The 21,442-nt window shown below is 39.8% G+C and overlaps 1 protein-coding gene across 9 annotated transcripts in view; it reads right to left on the bottom strand.

Moving 5' to 3' along the window:
* INPP4B (inositol polyphosphate-4-phosphatase type II B) overlaps positions 1-19,724 on the bottom strand; it is a 296,397-nt gene extending 276,673 nt beyond the window's left edge. For 5 of the 9 annotated variants that reach the window (XM_085578230.1, XM_031504683.3, XM_085578231.1 and 2 more), the window contains exon 1: positions 19,585-19,724. The gene's annotated coding sequence lies outside the window, so the exon portion shown is untranslated. Of the gene's footprint in view, positions 1-1,472; positions 19,276-19,584 lie in introns of those variants that run through there. The other 4 variants (XM_085578233.1, XM_085578234.1, XM_085578228.1 and 1 more) reach the window with 4 other exon arrangements.
* Positions 19,725-21,442: the final 1,718 nt, after the last annotated feature.

The following is a 21,442-nucleotide window of genomic DNA, read 5'->3' as shown; positions in this document are numbered from 1 at the left end:
AATAGATAAAGAGTAATGCAGTGCTCTCCCCGGGACACCAAACCAAAAAGCTGCTAAGACAAATAAAAAAACAGAAATAGAGCAAATTTTATTTACTAACATACAAATCCATAGTTTCTAACTTATGAAACTCATCAAGAAGACACAGATAGTTCAAGATTCCTTTCACAGCAAATCTCTGTAGATGCAGTTAGGACTGTTATAAAAATGGGATCCCACATGTCCAATTTCATAAAGCACAAGATTAAAATTTAGCAGCAATTTTTAATTGAGGTATAAAATAATAACAATACAATCATATATATAATGAAGTGGTTACAAAGAGTGATTTAGCAGTGGTTTAGTCAAATGAAGCATAAGCAAAACCGATTGGGGCACGGGAGGGCTTCCCACCCTGCCTCCCATACAAAAGACAAAGGATCCAAACACAACTTACTTAAGGTATGCTAATATATATCCATCAATAGTTTTAATTCTTGAAATCTACATCACTCTACTGCACAGCACAAGCTCTCATTGTTGCTATGGGGTCTTCTGGTCTCTTTGGAGGTCTTCTTGGAGGAAGGCCAAAGGTCTTCCTCACATGTCCTCTGGATAACCTGGCAGGTGGCGCATGTGCACTAAGCTTGGTATAATACAAGTAAGCACTGTGTTCCAAATAAACCTTATTTATTTCACAGATAAGACAACTATTTTAGACTCCCTCTCTGGAATGGTCCAAATTTATTCATATTCAAGGCTGATCCTGCTCTGGGAGTTGTCTTTTAACTTCAGTTGATGCCAATTTTGGTTTGGGAGTCAGTTCCTAACTTCCTCCATTCCCAAGGCCAAATCCAACTCCTGCATCCTGCTTTCCATATGTATTCTTGAAGAAACTCATCTGCTTCATAACACTAATCACATGTACTTTTCCAATTATTTTCCCAAATAATTGATATAATTTCAATTTATTCAGGACAAATCATATTCATTTATCACAGGACCAAAATCTGCATATTGTGGATATTATATGCACAAGAGTGCATATTCACTCTTGTTGGGCTCTGTGTTTTATGCAAAGAAAGAAGACATCATAGGGGAAACAAAGCTACCAAGCACTGTGTTACCAAAACACCTCACAAATAAATCTGACATAATGCTGCAATAGAAACCTACAGTTATTTCCAAAGGTTTTGTTTCAATGAAAGAACAAATATTAAGGCTATTAACAGACTCTTTAAAGCTAGATTCAGCCTAAAGAGCAAATTTTTCATGTAATAAGGAACCTCATATATTTTTCATAATTCCCTTTGGGCTACTACATGCAACATGAAGCCTACATTACAATGCTTACTCCATAAGGTCAAACAGCTTTCAGATACCTTTGTGAGTCAGGACGAGGCTAAGCACAGAAACAAAAACAATATATACATATAATAACACATAATTGTCAATAATTACTTCTAAAGGAAAAACAACTACACTCCAATTACCTTACTTGAGCTTAGTGTATCAGGGCACTGTCTTCAAAAAGTTCACATTTGTTGCTTCTGATTTTTTTCTCATCTTCCCTGAAATTTTCGATTTTCTACACATCTTACTCTCTCCAACAGACAGCATTGAATTTAGCAGCAACAGTCCAAAACTGCTGTACTTCTGGTTGCCACTCCTCCTTCCCTGGGGAAGGCACCACCCCCACTGCAAGAGGACAAAGAAAAAGATATGCTAATTCTCAACACCTGCTGTTCAACACAAATGAGCACCGGTGTCAACACAAAGCAGAACACCTGGCTGGGACCAGTAACAGCCAGAACATTATTTGTTTCTGCTGCCCAGCACTAACACCATAACAACCCAGTCAGTAACTTCCCCATCAACTTCAGCAACACACAGCAAAGCTCATCATCTGCCTTCTACTCTTGCTTTCCATTCTACTGTACAAAGCCAGGGAACAGGGATCTCAGGATGCTCAGTAATATAACTTGGATTTAATGTTGTAATGTTCCTTTTAAACACAGATGAATCATAATCCCTGAAGGTTATGATTTTCCATACTTGCAAGACTGCTCCTGATGGGTTTAGTTCCTGCAACAGCATAGCTGATCACCATCATTAAACAAACACAAAAACCACGTAATCAAGTAGATGAATATATGCAAATAAACAATTTCCTACAATCTGAAGGGACTTGGTGCTATGCCTAGAGAACGGCAGAGTCTTATTTCTTAACCTAAAATTTAAGCAAAGCATTCAAAAACAAATTTCTCTAGCCTCCTGGAGTACTGATTATCTAAGTCCAGCTGCTTCAGTATCTGTGTTGTTTTCTGTTGACGATTTTCTCTAGCCATGTTCACTTTACGAGAGCACCTAATCTGCCCCACTGAGTCTGATTACAGACTAGACATGGCTTACTACAGACTGGTGTCATCCTGTTGGCAAAAAAATAAAGCATTCCTCTGAGAGCTCTTTACAAGGAGGTTCTGTATTCCTAAAAGTCTTGGTAAATAAAACAGGCCTGGAAATCACAGATAGATGGATGTTAGTGCTGGGATCCTGCAAATGCTTTTATTTTCAATGACTGCTCACTCCATCAATGACTACACAGCTTCACTTTTGCTTCTCTTACACCCTAATTCTCTGCTGCAAACATGCTGGCTAACTAGAAAAAGAAAGAAAAAACACAGATCCTATCTGAGTCTTCATGTTGAATCAGCCAATGCATGAGTAAACATTTCAGACATATCAGAAAGGGCAATGATTTACTTAATGAATTGTGAAACAGGGAACTCTCCTTACTCACAGGATTTTCATCTCATAGGGACCTGGTCCTGCATGGGAATTCTAGTTCTACATGTTGAGCATTGGAAGACTCAGACTCTTGGACACAGATTATAGGCCTGACAGCTTGTTAATTTTCCTAAGGAGTTGTGTGGTGGTTTTAAAGTTGCAAAGACATTAGTGTGTCTGAATGCCCATGCTTCCCAGAAGGAAAGTAATTCTCCATTTCCAGAATGAAAATGGTACTCTAAGTGGTATGTTCTCTCACTTCGATGAAGAAAGCCATTTCTGTACAGGCTGTCCTGACTGGAAGGATATGAAGAATGGAGTAGCTAATTAACAAACACTTCTGGTAAAGAGACAGGCAGAACCAGTAATTCATTTTTCTGCTCCTTACACTCCACTGCTGCTACCAACAAAAATCAAGCTGAGCTGAATGCATGAAGGAGCAGAAAGCAACAACTAAACCACTTCATGAAATTTCCTTCAGAAAAAAAAACTCACATCAATGTATTATTGATAGAGGACAGAAAAAAAAAAAAAAACTGTGAGGAATCAGCCAAATTTAATTTAAAAATAACATCTGAAGAAAAAGTGGATGTTTAATTCTGAGAACATTTTCTAGCTGAATTAATATTCTGAACAGAGTATTAATGTTGAGATGAGTAACAATTTCACATACATTTGAAAAAATATTTAAAACTACAATCATGAGTTAAGTATTTTGTCCACTGCTGCAGCAAAATCTGTGGAGTATATTGGGTAGTGTATTATTTATTCTCAGAAGTAAGGAGATCAAACACACGCAACACAAGCACTCAAAGAGTTTTCTTGGAGCACATCACTGTGCCAAGATAGAAAGAGCTTCTGGGTACATACAGCTCCAAGAAAAAAGTGAAAAGCTGCTGGTTTTATAGGGGCACAGCACCCTCTGACACTGGGATGAACATGGAAGACAGCTGGCAATTAAGTAATGGAGACTTGCCTTCCACTAAGGGCATTAATTATGTCACCCTAGACAAAACCTAACTCCCAGACACATACCTAGAATTTCCTGTGCAGTTTCAGATAGATACTGTTCTTCTCTTTGTCCTTAATGGTGGCTTTGTAGTTCTCTTAAATGGCTTCTGCATTCTACCCCAAACATAGTAAAGATAAAGAAAAAAATCCAGCAATAGAAAAACTGGCACATACCAGTATATAGTTCAAGTATCTGGTTGCACAGTGTTTGGAATCACTTCAAAGAGAAGAGAGAAGGAGAGGAATAGTATCAAAATTAAATGTTTCACTTCTCTATTCTGGGCTAATCCTTAAAAGAATCCATAATGTGTCTGGTAGTAATTTAAATTCTCATCTCAGCAACCAAATGGTCCTACATTCACCCCAGAGAGAGAGGTACTAGAAGCCAATCTGAACACGAGAGAAGGAATTTACCCAAAGCACCTTATGCTCGGACTAATCTGAACAGCACATAGATTGAGGCATTAGCTCAAAACTAACATAAATTAGAGCAATGCCAATTGAGCCTGAAGGAGAAACGTAACAGCTTCATCTTCCACTGCCCCAAAATCCAGTAGTGTACTTTTGGTCTTGCACTCCAAAGAGGATGCTCAGGGGTGGGACATATATTTAGTGAGGAGGAAAAGAGCCCTCCAGACAAAATATATCTCAGGTTTCACAGTTACCTGGCCTGGCTGCAGCAGTGCCAGGCCAACTTGTCACAGGAGACACCTGTGTCATCAGCTGCCATGTACCACAGACTGGGAACATTGTTCCAGGACATTTCATACATCTTAAGACATATCAGTAACATTTATGCTGTCTATTTACAGCAGAGCATTTAAAACACAAACAAGAAGAAAAGGATAGTTTACCTTCTAATATCTGCTTAGCAGTAACCATATTTTACTGTAACTCTTTGCCATACCTAGCCAGAGATGATGAGGTTGTCTCTTTTTAGGTCTGACACTGTCTGGCAGCTGCTTTGCTGTTTTTCTTACACGGCAGGCATCACTGAAGATGATTTCAGAAAATGCTTTTATTCATTTGTTTTGTTTTCATATGTAAGTTTTCAGCTTAAGTGAAAGGCTAAGTACAGATTCAAGCATTTATTTAAATATATGTCAAAAGTTTGAAATGCTATCATACCAAAATACTTCCATCAAATCCCTTATCCACAGGAAAGGAAATACAAGGAGGCCTAAGTTGAGGTCAAATGTCACAGTTATTAAATAAGCACAGGTCCCACTGACAGCTGTGTTCTCTGCCACTTTATCGCATTTCCATGGATGCTGAGAAAACAATTAATATATTTGTCTAGCAATTTGCATTTTTAACAGAAAATAAAGGAAGAAAGCTAATTTTTTAAAGGAAGAATGCTAAATAAAAGTGGTTAAAGAAATACAACAGTAAGTTCTGATCCCTAGATCACTGGCTAGAAAAGTATAATTTGCCTCTTTTTATGTCATCAGAGGACTCAATGCCATAGTACCAACTCTGTCCCCTTCCTTGGTAGTGTCTGCTGAGTTGTGCTTCAAGGAGTGAAGAATACCAGACCAGCAGTGATTGCTGGCAGATAGACACAAATTCCAGCTCAGCACTGCACTTGGGAGCAGTGTGACTTTTGTTGATACCAAGTTAGGTGTTTCAGTGAGAGCATTCAGGAAACTTTATTGGATGACAAGTCATCCAGTAGAATAAACACAGTTGTCCTGTACCAACTGATTACAGAATATTCGTCATTCTTCTCTTTCATGTGGTGGAACTCAATACTACCTCACAGTAGTATGCTCTTCTCTTCTATGCATGCTCTTCTGCCTGTCTTTTTCTGTCACATTGCTTAATTAAAATTATTTATTCCTGTGTTAGACTGAAAAAATACAGTCACACAGAAAGGAGAGACTGGATTTATTTAATTTTTTTGACTATGACTTGCACAAGATTTTTGATAGTCATGCAACTAACTTGTAGGCTACGCAAAATAAATTGCATAGAACTTTTTAACAGAAAAGCCTCAAAAACTGAGGAAGTAATCGATGTAGAGGGCAAAATGAACCAAGAGATTGTCACTTCACCTCCAGTGACCATCCTTCAAATCCTTATAAAATATTCTCATCCTAACTCCTCATACCAACTTCCTAATTCAATTATACCTCGCTGTCATTACAGGAACTACCTAGTCTTTCTTCCCACAAAATTAATTTCCACCATTTCCCACATTAGCATTCTCTAACAAAACCATTCTGTTCCCAAATCTTTCCCAGTTTCCCAGCATCTTACCATGTTTGAGGCAGACATTCTCTAAGATATTCTTAAATAGTTTAATCTATCCCACTATTAAACACAAAATAAACAAACAAAGAAACCCAAACACCAACAAACTTATTTCAGCTGGAAAAACGCCGTATTTTTAGCTGTAGAGAAAGTAATTAAACCTCGTGATGAATAACATTGCATTTTGGATTAGGGCAGAAAACTACCACTACAAGAATGAAGAGGAAGAAATATTTCAGTATATGGCAATACATAGTCCTAACCAGATCATTAAGTAATTCTTAATGATAGGGTACTACAACTAAGCTGAAGAATAGGAAACTGAGCTGGTGAGCAGCTACCAGCACACAAGAGTCTCTGCACTCAGGGACAGAGGCAAAGGGAAGCCAGAAGAAATCTTGCCCAAAAAATCTTTAAAGGAAGAATTCAAATTTAAACCACAACTCAAAGCAAGACGATTAATAAAATCACCAATGTGTTCTGGTTTTAATAATAACACAGATTTAATACTGAAGACTTTAATTGAAGGTCTTCATCTAATCTGAACCTTCTGTTCCAGTGAAATCACCAACTCTGACCAGCAAACTGCCCTGCAGAGTGAAATTTAAAGCACATCCAAGGAGACAGCTCTTCCACTATGTCCTACTTCCATGAATGGAAACTAGAGCTGCAAAACACCAGTTTTGAACTCAGAGCAGCACAGAAGTAAGAACTGTGCCAATGCAGAGCTTAACATAGTGCTGCCACAGATGACAACTTTCAAGTTTTGTTTTTCCAGATTAAGGTAATTTCAAAATCTACAAATATGGATGTTAATCTAAATTCCTTCCAACTCACTGTTTATTTAGTTCCAATGTAATCTGACTTCTGGCAGTCACATACAAAGGAAGATTTTATGCCTTATCCCTTAAGCAGAGTGATTAAGAAGCACCAAAATTCCAAAGGAACCATGAGAGATATCTTACCTATTTCATCTGCAAAAATGACTGTAAGATATTTCTTATTACACTGAATTAAATATTAATATTCCTTAATGTTACTCCTAACATTAAGAATCCTTGCATGTTAAATATTAAATCCACAACTAAAAGTAAGACTGGAAAATTACTTGCCAAAACTGTTAGAGAATTATGCCCTGTAACAATATGTACTCAAAGTTGAATTCAGTTTCTATTACCAGGAATCACTGTCCCACTGAGCTAGCAGGGATACACATAGTCTGACTCAAAAACATTTCTATTTTTGACATTTCCAAACCGATGCCAGAGAGGCACAAGGTAGCTCAACTGGACACAACAGGAAAAGAGTTCATACTTATAAGCACAGCAGCAGAAACTTCTATAAGAGTCCTTATTTCTGCCTTTTGATTTCCACATGTTTTCTCCCTTTCTAACCTTTTGGTACAATTTTATATATGTCCATTTATACAAACGCACTCCGTTCTAGGCTTTCCCCCCCCACCAGCTTCAGTAATGTAACTAATGCATGTATATAGGCCAGTTAGAATAGCAGTAATTTATGAAGTAATGCTGCTATTTTCAAATACCATATTATTGCAGTCTGGCTTGCTGTGACCCTGAGCATGGTCCAGCTGGGGCAAACATGGTAAAAACAGAGGGAAAGGAATGATGGAGTTGTCTGAAGAATAAAGAACTTTAATAGCAAAATAACAAACATAGAAACCACACAATCTTAGGGGCAAGATCCAAAGAGGACGGGGTGTGGCAAGGGTCCAATCACATGTGCAAACTAGGAACATGACCTTGTATGTGACAGGTCATGAACCAACTAAGAACAAGAACCAGAAATAGGACCCATTATAGAGTAATTCCATTACTCTGTAAGGGAATACCAACTCCCTTGGCTACACTTTTCTCTCCATGACCTGACCAGCTATCTCCCTTTCAGCATCCCACTTCCCATGGTCTCAGGTTGATGCCTCCTGTATATACCACCGAGGCTAAACCACTATTCATCCCAGCCAGTTCCATTCCCACATCATATTCTGTAACAATTTAGCATACCGATTACAAATAAAAATGTTCTTGAAAACAGAAGGTGGAAATTATTATATAGATTCATTCTGAATTTTTAGGATGACATTGACTTTTAAGTTTTAGATTTGGCAGCTAAAGGTACAACACAGTCTCAGGCTCACGCATCTTTACTTTCACCCATCTTTACTTGATTCCCTGGGCAATCCAGCCCAGAAGTTTCTATTTCCCTATGCTTCTCATGTAATGAGATGTTAGGCTGGTAATGCTGCAGCCACAATGGTTCAATTACAGACAAAGCAAGGCTTACAGGCCAGGACAGCACCCACACTACCATAAGCTGCATAACCTAATCAAACAGAGTTTGCTTCATTGCAAATGATGGTCACAGAATCACAGAAAGGTTTAGGTTAGAAGTGACCTCGAAGATCATCTCCTTCCAATCCCCCTGCCATGGGCAGGAATACTTTTCTTTAGACCAGGTGGCTCAAAGTCCCATGCAACCTGGCCTTGAAAACTTCCAGGGATGAGGTATCCACAGATTTTCTGGGCAACCTATTCCAGCACCTCACCATCCTCAAAGTAAATAATTTTTTCCTAATATCTAATCTACACTTGCCCACTTCCAGCGTTAACTCATTACCCCTTGTCCTGCCACTCCATGCCCCAAGGGTCCTGCTCCAGCTCTCTTGCAGCATCTTTAGGTTGCTGTAAAGGTCTCCCTGGAAACCTTCTCTTCTCAAGGCTAAACAACCCCACCTTTCTCAGCCTGTCTTCACAGGAGAGGTGCTCCAGCCCTCTCATCATCTTTGTGGCCTCCTCTGGACTTGTTCCAACAGGTCCATATCCCTCTTATCCTGAGACCCCAGAGCTGATGCAGCACTGCAGCAGAGTCTCACCAGAGCAGAGTAGAGGGGCAGAATCCCTTCCCTTGACCTGCTGCCCACAGGGCTCTGGATGCAGCCAGGGTATGGTTGGCTTCCTCTGCGTCCTTCTCTCTGCCCTAAGGCTATTCCAATAAATAGAAAAAAAAAATTCAATTCCTGCTACGGATCTCAGCTTTCCCCTTACTTAGAAGTGAAAAATATGATAAAAAGCAGTATCAGAAAATTGGCATAAAATCTATTTTAAATTCTCAAACTGTAGAACTCATGCTGTTTGTACATTTTTAAAGCAAAGCCAGAGAAAGTTTCTAAATGTTGCATTTATAGATAAAATGTTAGTTTCTGTAGAAAAACTAATGGGCTTTCAATATTATTCTTTAGTAAATGGGTTAGATAAATTAGAATTTTTGATTTGCCCTTTTTTTTTTTTTTTTGGTCATTGTTTTTAATTAAGTTGGTCCCTTGCCTGGAGCAGCCAAAGCTGTTTGCCCACAATGGCCATGAAATACCCTGTGCTTGATGGTATAATTATCTCCTCATCGCCTGGTAATTATTTTTTTTCTTTTTTTCTTTTTTTTTATAATGTGGCACAGCAGACAAGAAGAAAAATCTGTGTCTCTCAGTCCAATCCTTATGAACTTCCTTACACTGTCCCTTCCTTCACATATGACAACATTTAAATTGATGGATTAAGGAAGTGTCCATTTCCAAGACAGCATAAATTATTTTGTTTATTTTTCCAGTTACCTGAACCACTGCAGTCCATGACCTGTACCAACACCTGCTGCCTACAGACATTACAGGATCTGAATTTTGTTTATTTGTTTGGTTGCATCATCTGTCAGACTCAGAAAATTCTACTGACAAGAGCATGGCAAGTTCCATGCACCTCCCACCTCAACACTGTCTGATGCTGTTAGTGGTCTGGCTGTGATGAGAACTAGGTCTGAAAGCTATGAATATCCTTCACTGGGCTAGAATGGGAGCAACACTATTTGGACAGAAATAGAACAAGCTGAAAGGTAACCATCCATGATGAAAAAGAAAAGCTCAGTTCTGCTGACAAGTGGGCAAGCTGGCTGTAGTATGACAGAGACTTTACTAGTTTTTGATACTAACAAACACTTCTCATTAAGTTCCAAAAAAACAACTATAAGCACTTTTCATTAAAAAAAGAAAACACAGATTGTTCAATAGTATGTAAAAATAGAATTTACTGTAGTCAAAAGAGGCAGCCTATTTGCTCTTAGACACAGAAATTCTCTAAAGACAAACAGGAACAAAACAAACTTTCAGGTAAGATGTAAAGTAGCCAAGCACACAAAGACATCTTCATTGTTAAAGATTCAGGAAAGCTGCAGCACTGAGACTGGTTATGGCATACTCCTTTTCCCAGCTGGGAGGCAAATTTCTATTAGCCCCGATGTTTTTATGGCTTCCCAGAGGTGCCCTGCTCTGCAGACACCAGCTCTCCTCCAGTTCCCCATTGCCATTTAACAGAGACACATCTTATCCTGCCTGTTCAAGGATTCAAAGTTCCAGTCTGACACTCAGCCCAATAAGGGCTTCCAAGATGAAGCCTTCCTACAAAAATACCAGCACACTTGGGTTTCTCTTACCATCTCGTCCCTTCTGTGCATTTTCAGAATCAACATAGGAGAGGGTAAATTACTGCTAAGTTTTAAAATTTCATTTTTAAGTGAAGGTTTTTTAGAAAAAAAAATCCCAAAAGCCAAGATCTTCTGAAGTGTTTCCTTGAGCTGCAGCAAACCTACAGCAGTGCAAATGGGGCCAGAATCTGCTCCCAACACTAAGGGGAGGTGAGAGATGTATGACAGTGCTGAATACACAACAAAGGCTCTTTTGAATTATTTACTACAGCAGAACTAACATCATCTGTGTGTAAAGCTGCAACACTGTTCCAAATACAGAAATGAAAAACTAGGGTCAAAACTGACAGGCTGGTATTGTCTTTTTAAATTGCTTAAAAATATTTTTTCTTGCACTTCATAGTTCAATTTCCAGAAAAGTATTTCTACCTTAACCTTCAAACTTCAGTGAGAGACATTGCTTTTCCAGAACACAAAAATAGATTCTCAAAGCTGATGTTTTTCAGAACTTAATAAGCATCTGCCAAGAAAAATGCTCAGACACGGGCCAGATCTTCCTCAGTATTTTATTTAAAATGGGCAAACTAGTTTATGCTTTACAGTGTTTTGACCCTCCTCCCCATCTGGAACAGTTCATGAAGATAAAGGTAGCTCATCTTCTAAAAGGGTGAAAAAAAAAGCCCCAAGAAACAAAGAGAAGGCATAAACATCACATCTCTGCTTCAGGTAAAATTCAAAAGCATGTAATTATTTTAACATACCAAAATTGATTGTTAAGGTAATTTCAGAGCACTGAAAATGAGTAATCATCATTTTTCTTTTGAAAAAGAGTACCGTTTTTTCTATATTTTGCTCTTGATATAAATCTTAATAAATATTCATAGATAACTCCTGGACATCTCATTAACATGCTGTTCAACAAGCAGACCAAGTGCTGAATTAGGTGTTTAAAATAATTATTACAAATGTATATTCTCAGAGTAACATGGAAACAATTGTAGCATGTTTTCTAGTGAAATATCAGATTTCTTTAAATGTCATAGTCAACAAATGCTACCACCTAGAAGAAGGCTCCAAGATTTGGTTCTAGTAGACAAAACAAGTGAAGAATTCCAGATGGGTTGACTTCCTTTTGTTTCCACTGCTCAGGTAAGACGTGACTTGTTTCCAGAACCTCTGGAAACTGCTTTGTTTAGGCTGAGGTTCACCACTTTGCTTCCCAGATCAGCATCAGTAATTCCTTCAGTTTTCACCCATGGGTTATAAAACACAGCCCAAACTGGACCAAAGGATTTAATTTTCCTAATAATCATGGTTGGCAGTGCGATCTTTGGACATCAGCTCAGACAGTTTATTTCTGGAATACGTTTTATACAGGTCTAAAATAAGCTACCATTTAATCTTGCTTCAGTGTCTCTATCCTTTCACCCTGTGACTCAGACAGTGTCTTTTCACACTCTACTTTTGTCAGGAATCTGCTCTGTCAGGTTTGCACACATCTTTAGATCAATCTTCAGCTGCAAATCGTATTATTAACATGAATATTGCCATCCACAATCCTTCTTTTTTGATAAACTGGTGCTTAGCATGCTTTTACTTTTGTGCAGGATTACCACAGCTTGCCATTCAATCAACACCAGTAAAAACAAACAAACTAAAACAGCCATGAATGCTGAATCGAAACAATTCAAACTGAGATATGAAATCCCAATTTACAGTTGGAGTTCAAGCAACAACTAAGATTCAGAGTTGCCAAGGAGAATTTATGCCAGGTTTCCTTTGCTGAAACTATGAATGATAAAAGTTTAGTCCAAATTTCCCAAAAATTCATGAACATAGAGGGTCACTACTTACAGTGCCCCTCCAGGACCCATACATACATTCTGTAAGTCGGCAAGCACAGGTTTACTTGACTATCTACATTTTATACTGGTAAATCTTTCACATTATCTTCAGAATACTGATATGACAGATATCAATGGTACTGAACAATTTATTCTGTGAAAACCATAATGGTATGAACTAAAAAAAAGGAGGAGGAAGTGTTTCCTCACTAAATACTCCCACTGCTTCATAGTATTTTGTCTTCTGCTTAAAAGAAGTCATTATCAAAAGTTGGGATTTTGTAAGATGTTTGTTCTTCAAACATATTCAGCATACCCTGACTTGTACCTTATATATGTACAGTCATCTTAATTTACCATCAGATTAATTGCTGATCAATTTTAATGCAAGGTACTAAATATATTTTCATATGTATTTTGACAGCCTAAATTCATTTAACAATTTCAGCATGTGGACAGCTTGGCCTTTTATAGTACACAGCTCCAAAGAAGCTGTTGTGACTAGGCTTTTCATTTTTGTCAGAGAGAGAAAATCCAATTTATAAAAACACAAAGCTTTCATGGTGTTACATCAAACTGCTTTCTCATTTCACATAACAAAGCAGTTCAGGAACTCTGTACACAACCTTTACAGGCTGGGTCCTCTAATCTCTCTTGCTTTTTATCCTTTAGTAGGGAAATCTATCTCTAGGCTATTGCATCTTGATGGCACAGAAACTGATTTAAAGGTTTCCGTAAATGTTACTTTCTCCACCTTGATCAGAATTTTTGTCTAATCAGGCATTGCTGAAGGAAAACTTTGAAAGGACTCCAAACTTTACTAACAAAGGATGTACTTTGCTCACAGACAACTGTCCTAACTCCCGCTGTCACTTAAGCTCCCTTGCAATGCTTAAAGAACAATAAGATGCATTTGAGCTTTTTAAGAAAACTTATAGCCACAGCAACTGGGGGTGGGGGTGTGTGTATATATATATATTAGTTCACACATATACATATTCTCATATTCTCTAAGTTAAAGACAGTAAACTCCAACAGTGCATGCAATTTGACATCAGATTATGTAAAATTCCAGTATTTTCGTTTTAAAATTAATATATGCATACCAGATCGTCCTAGATAAATTATAAATGGCTATAATACAGCTACAAAAGGTCAAATGAAGACTCACCATCATTGTTTCATCAGTTGACAGCTTCTGTCCTACAGTTAAAATATACATCTCACATAACATTTTCAACTCTGTGTGGTTTTCCTAACCAGTAACTGCAAACACAAGCCAGCTAACCACAATAAAAGCGTAAACTGAATTTTCAGTATACCAGCTATCTTCCAATAAGTAGGTGCCCAAACACATTCCCTGACTCAAACAAGGTAAAGCCAAGAAAAATTAGGACCATAAAAAGTAAGTGACCTCATATCTAAGAGGAGACTATGCTGTAAAAATAGTCTTATCTGCAAAATTAATCATAAATGTGGCAGCTTCTATGGGGTTCATAAAGAATTCCAAATGTTTCTAGGCTTCTTCATATTTTACACTGCCACCTAGTGTAGTCTGATACTGGAAACTCTCCATTCCTAGTAGAAAATGTTGATGCTAGCCAGCTGAAACAAAATAGCAGAACTTAAAGTAATCTGACACTGACAGCAGGAAAGCCAAAAAAAAGTTCCTAGAGTTAAAAATATATAATTCCTAATTGTTGTAACTCTATGGCTAAACAATTATCAAATATGAATCATTTGGAAAAATGTTTAATGTAGATTCACTGAGTGAAAATTAATGCAAATTAAGCATCTGTGCTTGTCTAGAAACTACAGAACAAATTGAACAATATTTCTCAATTGCAGGTCAGAACATTTACTTCAATGTTTACTCTCTTTTTTCACCAGGTGTTTCTTCCTCATTTACATCCTCTGTCTTTATTGCAAGGTTCAATGGCTGGGCCACCATCTGATGATCTTGTCACAGTACTCCTGTGGAAAGAGCTGCTGTGCAGCACTACGGGGAGTTTGCTTTACAAAGTTGCCTTTCCACAGAGGCAACAACATCTCGGAATTCTCATTTCCAGCTAACCCAGAGAGGCTACACCCCGTGGTCATTCTACAAAAGCCACCGAGTTCTGCGTCATGACAGGCAGTAATACAGAAATTCCAGATACAGCAGAGCACTACAGCTGCCTTTTGAAGGGGGAAAACTAATATCCACCCCACACTCTTACTTGGCTAAAGCAAAAAGGTACTTCTTAGACACTACAATTTTTAGATTATTAATTTTAAAAATTAATCTAAATTAATTATCATAAATTGAAAGGGCTATGTTTTTAACTATATTTTTCCAATATTTTAAAATATAGTTTTATATGTTATACTTATACTATATTTTTAAAACTATAAAAATAGCAGACTGAGTGCATTTGATGTTCACAATAACCTATTTCCTACTCTGTGTAACAACCCCTGTTCTCATTTACAGAACAATATGGAATAACCCAATAAAAATATTATTCCAAAATTACATTTCTATAGCAGAGAAAGTTATTTCATCTTAAAAAACTCATATTTACTGACAGCTGTTTTCTTTAGCCACTTACACAAACACAAACAGAACCTGTTACTGCTGCTACAGAAACACCGTGCAACACCAGAGCTGATGCATTCTGCTTAATGCTCCATCTGCACAAATGCACAAGATACAAAGCCACATTTAACACCTAGATTTTACACCCATTTGCATGTTTCACATTTTCATAATAGAAATATGTACCCTAGGTTTAGTGCATCTTACTAGCATTGCTATAATACGCTAAGATCACACTTGATAACTAAACAAATAATACACAAACTTGACTGTACATGAACAGCTGTCAAAATACAATAAAAGCTTATTCCCTCCAAGACTTTCTTCCTCTTAATTGCCCTTTACATATCCACTTCTTACAGTCACGTTAAAAAACAGGGTCTTTGTAGTGCCTCATATTAAGAGATTTGCCAAAATAGTGTTATTGCAGCAAGAAACTCCAAACAGCAAGAGTACAGATAGCAGAATGAAAGAAATTGATCCAAAGGAAAGTGGTTTAGTTATTTATATATGTTAAGTTTAAGAGAAAGTTCCCCCCAGACTGACTTTACTGACATACTCAAGATAAATTTTCACTGGGGTCATGGTGAAATTTCATAGAAACAGGATACAAAACAAAACAAAAGATAACCATCAAAAAAGAACTGATGGAATTGATTTTTAATGCCATGGAACCCAGTAACAGAGCATAAACTCAGACTGCCAAAGTGACCTTGAAAAACAGCATCACATTTAACACTTTGACACGGTACTATGTCAAGTAAGCACCTTGAGCTTGAGTTTTCTTATGTATTTTAATTTAATAGAGCCTAGTTCAACATTAAGAACAATCTAAAGGAACCTGTGGGGTAAATTCACTGACAAATAGGAAGATGCTTAGTTTGCCAGACTGAGACAAAAAGGCTTTTAACATCCAGACCAAATTTGAAACCTCCTGTGCAGAGCCAGAGCTGAAGCGACTGTAAAAAGAACACTCCAGCCCAGTCTCTTTGGATTCTGAAGGGTGTCAAGTTCTTTAGACTTCAGATCTATAATACTTGAAAAGCAGAAATAATTCTACATTTCTTAAAAGTCACTCCAACTACACTGACACCAAACAATTCAAAACCCATTACTGAAATAGGTAAGTAAATTTTATCATTGTAAACTTGAAAACCCTACAGAATAAGCAGATACAGTTTGTTCTATTCACTCCCTCTCAAGACATCTTCATAATCATACCATGTACAGCACAAGATGTTCACTTCACTTTTCAGTATGTTATTTCAGCTACTGACCTGGCCAAATCAATTGAATCTTCCTTTGCAGATTATGGAGAAAACGGACTAGAGGATTCTACATCAGTAGCTCATACATTTTTTTTTTTTCCCTCTTCTAGCAAGCAGTAAAAGCCCAGTTCTCCAAACACCAGGAAACTAATATCCACAAACCTCAAGCCCTCTTTAGAATTGCTAGCATGGATTCTGTATGAAGACAAGCAAATCTTTTTAATTAAAATCCTGTATGACTGTGAAGACATCTCGGACCACACTCAAACCTTGTGAAACCCAGCTGGCCTTTCACAGTTTGCCTCAGGTTTTCTGTAACATATCAACTATCCAGGACAGGAGAGTCTGAGAAGTTAACTGACCAGATCCTTACCCAGCTGAGTTAAGGAAGAATTAAGAATTCCCTTAAAAAAAAAAAAAAAAAAAAAATTAGCTGTGACTGCTGCTGGATAAAGAGATGGAAAAGTCAGGACAAATTTGTAGTGACATTGCCAGGTTTGTAGGTGAAATCAGAAAGTGTGGGGAGGGCCCTAAACCCAGGGTAAGTAGCAGACAAGACCCAAGGCCTGATGAGGCCAGAACTGCCAACTCATGCCAAATAACATTCACCCTTCCATCAGGGTCATGTTTTGACAATCAAAGTGAGATTTGCAAGTAAATTAAAATATCCAGGGAAAAGTATTTCATAGAATTTGAGCTATATTAGCCCAGATTACTTAAAATAAAGAATCCTTTCTCAAAAGTGTAATAAATAACATTCACCATTCATCAATAATAACAATAAAATATTAGTATAATACAAGATATTTAATAAGCCAAGCAAAAATAGCCCTTCCTAAAAATGTCCATCAGTCAGAGCATTTGACATACAGGAAGAGCTATGAATATATAAGTTAGGGAGAGATATGTAGCTAACTGTGTTAGCTATACAGTGTTTAAGCTGTTTACCCAAGTGTTTAAGCATGAGGCCTCAAGTCATCGAAGTTTTGAAGAAACTTTAGTGTTCTGTCCACCTTTGGATTTGTCTCAGTAAACAATCTTACTTCCTCATGTAAATCTGCTACATAAATTCAAAGAGTATTGTTTTCATATTTCTCTGCAGAAGTCATATGCTAAAAATATATATCCTTAACAAGCTAAATAATTCAGCATACCTATCAATGCCACTACTTTGCCTCCAAAAATTCACAGTGAATTTAGGCCTATTCAAACAATTACTTCACCTGCAGACTTTCTCACAGCCTCCACTCATTAATGTCAGCCAGCAGCACTGTCCTTTACAGGCTGACTTCCATGCTCCAGGCAGGTCTTCCACTCCTGTGGTTTTTGTTCAGGTGTTGGGTTGTTTTGGTTTTTTTTATTTCTTACAGTACAGTAGACTTCTAGGCACTAAGCAGAGTATTAATCTTGCCTTTTTGGTTCACAAAACCTTCACCTAATGTGAAATCTTTGTCAGATGTGAAGATAAGGAGACTATAGATCATAAAGGAGGATATGTAAGAGGTACTTGGATACAAGTGCTCAAACAGATATACCTTACACTGAGGAAGAGAGAGTTCTTTGATCAAAAACACTAAAGCAGCTTCATGGATAAGTCTCGCCAAAGAAACCGGAGCAAAAGAAGGATCAGCTGCACTTCCAAGGTTTCAGGAACCCATGGAGAACAGGAACTTGAAGCTTCAGTGAGTCCAAGAAAGCCAGTAAAAGAAAAGATGCATTTTCAAGAAAGATTTAATCTTATCTTCAGTGCTGTAGAAACTGTCAGAAAGTGGAAGGGGAGAAAAAAAGCAGAAATAGGGCTCTGAAGTAGTAACACTGCCACATGCTGCCACTAACGCCATCAGGGCTGTAAAAAATCTCACAGAACTAATTGCTGTTCATACTCATCTTGTGACTTGTATCCTAATTTTGGTGAGATTATCAACATGTGTGAAGTAAACAACATTCAGTCTAGCATGGATAGATACAGTAACGAGGGCTTACGTACGCAAGCACCATCCAATATACAGGTTCACAGAACAAAAAACCTGAGATACTGCAGCTCTTTAAAGCTAGCTGAAATTTAATCAAGTAAAATAAAAACATTGAAAATAACCAAGTGACTAGAAAACTGCCTTTTTAAAGACTTCTATCACACTTGCAAATACTCATCTGAACAGAAGTTTTGTTAGTAACCAATTATTTGCATACTTTTTCTTTGATACAGACCGAGAAAGAGACATTCTCCCCATCATTCTTGCTATGTAGGCATCATTTACATACAAAGAGTGCCTGTAAGCCGGTAAAAACGAAAAATATTCTCATCTCTGAGACTGAAAGTCAGATGTAAATGGCCTACGTATGGCCTGATTTTAGTATATCTATTTAACACATCATTAATGGGTAAATAAATAAGTAAATTTCTTCTAGTAAGGAAGATAAATGGAAACATAATTAGGCATCAGATAAAAACACAGCTCCACAAAGACTTGATCCTATTATTTCTATTTTGGATAAGGTACCGGGTCAGTTTTGGGGAAAAAGGTGGGACTCCCAACTGCCATCCATGCTTCAAATTCTCAGCGTCATTTCAGAAAAAGAAAACCGAGCTCTACTCGATTGTAGATCAGAAATTGATCATCCCCCACCCCACCTCTTCTGACTGATACCATTTCAAGTTACAACTCTGCTCAACTTCATTATCTGTAAGATCTTTCTTGTGGTTTCCATTACATCTCGGCAGACGCTGCTCTTTGCAATATGGGGATCCTATAGCTCAATTACTCCACCAAATTAACCCTTAGCGTCACCCACAGAAGTCGCTACCCTCACCCGAGCATTCCCAACTTTCGAAGGCGACACGAAACCTTTGCAGGTAAGGTCCTGGAGACCTCCCGATAGCCCTTCAGAAGGGCCACGATTCCAGCTGCACGGGGGGGCCGGCACCGCGGCCAAGGCGACATCGCGGCGGGCAACGCCGCCGCCGTCGGGAGAAATTCCGGGAGATCCCTGACGCGTCCTAGCCAGAAGCCACCCTGGCAGTTCGGGTCCCTCCGCACTCCCAGCGATCCCTGGAGCGGGCCGGGCAGGGGTCTCCGGCTCGGCCGGGCCATCCTCCTTCCCTCAGCGCCGGCGCTGGGGAGGCGGGAGAGCGGCAGCCGCGCCCGCCCGGATCGCCTCTCGCCCAGCGGCGACCGCGGCTCCCGGCGAACGCGCCTTCTTCCGCTGCCAGGGCTGTGACCTTAAGAAACTTGGTAAGGGAATGAAAGGGAGGGACTTTGCCGGAGCCCATTCTCGGCTTCTGATCCCTCCTGACGCGCCGGAGCCCAAAGGGAAAACAAGGAAACAAAACCCTGGCCGGCATCGAGAGCCCCGCACCCCTCCCGAGCGGCGGTACCTGTCCGGCGGCGGGGCGGCCGGCGCGGCACTTTCCCCCTCGGTGTGCGGGAGGCGCTCGGCGGCGGACGAGCTGCTATTTATAGTCCGGAGCCTCCAACAGCGCGACGGACGGCGAGAGGAAATGAAGAGCCGGGCAGCCGGAGCCGAGCCTCCCCGCCGCCAAGGAGAGGTGCGACTGCCTCTGGCTGCGGGCGCTCCTGCCCGGCGCCGCCCTCGGGAGTGCCCTCCCAGTGTCACCGCGGGCGGGCGGCGGCCCCAGGTAGCGCGGGCAGCCTCCGGCCGCCTCTCCGGGAGCCCTGCGGCCAGCAGGCAGCGCGGCGCGGCGCGGCTCGGCCGCGCAGAGGTGACCCGCTGCTGCTGCTGCTGGAGGAGGCGAGACCGACGCTGGGGTGTGGGAGGGAGACGCCGGCGCTTGCCATTCACCTCCTGCCGCCCAGAGGGAGCCCGGCCTCCGCGGCCGCCTCCGCCGGGGGCTGGGAGGTGCTGCCGGGGGCCGCGCGGCCCGAGGGGACGGGCGGAGCGGGCTGGGGTCGTTCCCGAGGAGGCCGGCGCCAGCTCGACCCTGGCTGGCGAGCTCCCATCGGCATTTCCCGGGGCACTGCGGCTCCGGGGAAGGCAGCAGGAGCGGTGGGAAACGCTAGTCCCTTCCCTGTCCCGCAGCTGGAAAGCGAATCTCTCTAGAAGGCAAGCAAGCGGTTTCTCGGAGCCGCCGGGCCAGCCGCCTTCCAGCCTCAAAAACTTTGGGGGGGTGGGCGATGAGGGTTGCCTGGTCCTGGCAGGGAGGAGGGTGGCAGCGCTGCACCTCGCCTCTGGCCGGTGCTGCCGATCAAGAAAGTACTAATGGCATCCATGCACCTGGCCTTGTATTCATGGCATCTGAAAACTGGGTCTGTAGGTATGGCAACAGTGGAATTAAGACAAATAATTTGTAAAGCATTTTGCTCATTGATAATGATCTTTTTTTTTTAATCCAGGGGTTTTTTTCTACTTCTTTTGTACGTAGATAAATTCTGGTATTTGAAGCTTCAATCAATCCTTTTGAGACTACGTGTGCGTTATTGCAGGACGCTGTCTGGGATTTGAGCAGCATAAGTCACTCCTACACCGTTACTCTCCAAGCAACTGAAGTTAATACAGATTAGATAGTTATATTAACCTACTCAATATAATTTGTTTCAGAGTTGGATTTTTAGTGTTTCCTGTGTTGTAATAACTGCAGTTATTACAGGTACCAGCACAAAGCCTTACAAAGCCTTACAGTGATCTGTGCAAAGCAAGATTGATTCAGCTTCAAGAGCTTGAAGTCAAAACAGATACAAAACTGGGAGCAGAGACACAAAGATGGGAACTAAACAAATAGCATTATAAGCGACACAGAATTGAAAGGAAAATGCTGAGAAGGCACAAGAGATATTTGACCTTGTCCAAACATCTAAACAAAGTAATACACAAAAATCTAGCTTGGTGGAACTACCCACTTACATAAAGATACTCATGCATAAATGTTTAAATAAGACTCGTATTGAACGAATCATCATTGTGAAGTTAAACTACCTTTTCAATTCAGAGATTAGTCTTTGGGCGTCTCTCATGAACAATATTTTGCTTATCACAACAGGAGTTTTGTCACAATTTTCCTTGTTAAATTTTTTATGTTCCATAGTGTAACACATAGCAGGAAAGATCCTGCTGTCACAGAAACTAGTAGCAGTAGACTCAGGTTTCCACCAATGACAATCTAGATGGTGAACAGGGAGCTTGAAAAACTTGGCTATGTGCAATTTAATTGCATGGGTTGTTCCTTTCTCTGTGCTTCCTTAAGAACCAAATACTATGGGTATTTAGTGTGTGGTTGC

This window comes from Lonchura striata, chromosome 4 (genome assembly GCF_050655825.1).
Source record: "Lonchura striata isolate lonStrDom1 chromosome 4, ASM5065582v1, whole genome shotgun sequence".
Lineage (NCBI taxonomy): Eukaryota > Metazoa > Chordata > Aves > Passeriformes > Estrildidae > Lonchura > Lonchura striata.
Note: the sequence above shows the minus strand (reverse complement) of the source record. Positions and strands in the feature narration are given on the sequence as shown.